The sequence below is a fragment of the Myotis davidii genome, unplaced genomic scaffold, assembly GCF_000327345.1.
Source record: "Myotis davidii unplaced genomic scaffold, ASM32734v1 scaffold104, whole genome shotgun sequence".
Classification (NCBI taxonomy): Eukaryota; Metazoa; Chordata; class Mammalia; order Chiroptera; family Vespertilionidae; genus Myotis; species Myotis davidii.
The window spans coordinates 2796367-2797720 of record NW_006296625.1 but is presented as its reverse complement, the minus strand read 5'-3'; the positions used below and the strand labels follow the sequence as shown (position 1 = coordinate 2797720).

Genomic DNA, 1354 nt, shown 5'->3' with positions numbered 1-1354 from the left:
AGTAAAATTTATATAACATAAGATTGACCATTTCAACCATTTTTAAGTGTATATTCAGTGGCATTTATATTGTTGTGCTACCATCACCACATGCATCTCCAGAAATTTTTTATATTGCAACACTGAAACTCTATACCCATTAAACAATAAATCCCCATATCCTACTTTCCCTGCCTTTGGCAACCACTATTATACTCTCTGTTTTTATGTATTTAAATACTTTGGATACCTCATATGAGTAGAATAATCATACAATATTAGTCCTTTTGTGACTGGCTTATATTACTTAGCATAATGTCCTCAAGGTTCATCCATGTTGTAGCATGTGTCAGAATATCTTTTCTTCTTTTGGCTGAATGATACTTCATTGGATGTATAAATCACATTTTGTTTATCATTCACCCATGATAGATACTTGGGTTGTTTCCATGTTTTAGCTATTGTAAATAATGCTGCTAAGAACATGAATGTACAAATTTTACCAAATGCTTTAAGCATTGTTTGTTTAGATATATTCTCTTTGCTAGGTAGAGTTGAATACTTTCTGATACACTTCACTACATTTGACATTTAAAAGGTAGAGACTTAGAATCACACATCTATTAAGCTTCAGAGCCAGTATTCAAACCCATTAGTTTATCTGCCTAATTTGGGGGGAATAATTTAGTCTTTTTCCTTGTCATATCAGGGGTGCAAGTTTGCCAACAGCCATTTCTTTCTTTTCTTAAGGGATATAATTTCTTTCTCTTTTATGTGTTGGATTTTTATATAAACTTCTAATTGTATGAGAGGTGTATGAAGGCATGTTACTCTGTGGTTATACCCCAGTGGATTGGGAAGAGAAAAACTGTTAGTTCATTTCCTGAATGTGATGTCTGTGTGGACAATTTTCCCATTAAACAAATAGGTCATTTAAGCATGTTTACTAAACACAAAGTCAAATGACGTTCTCATTTGGGTTCAATCAAAAATTCATTTAAGACTGTGAGTCTATTCATGTTACCCACTTTGTAACTTAACCTTGAGATTTAGATCTGACTAGCATTCACTAAGTATCTATAATGTGTTTGGTCCAGCACATGTATGGTCTAATTATTCTCCAAGTCAGATGACTGTGCAGATAAAAAGTTAGTTGTGGGACTGACTGGATAAGACAATTCATTCAAGTGGGTAAATGTGGTAGACCTGAGTGTTAGGTACTATTTTCCTACTTTCCCAAGAAAATCTGGTAAGGGTGAAATCCTTGGTTACTTCTATTTGAAGAAACAAATTTTTATTTTTGAATTTATGTCAATATGAATTTATCATTTAATAGAGTATGATTCTAAAGGTTTACTATAATATATATATAATA

General features: G+C 32.2%; 1 protein-coding gene across 1 annotated transcript in view; it reads left to right on the top strand.

The window, feature by feature from the left end:
- Window positions 1–1354, top strand: part of COL12A1 (collagen type XII alpha 1) — a 115208-nt gene that overhangs the window by 23906 nt on the left and 89948 nt on the right. The gene's annotated exons all lie outside the window — the stretch shown is intronic.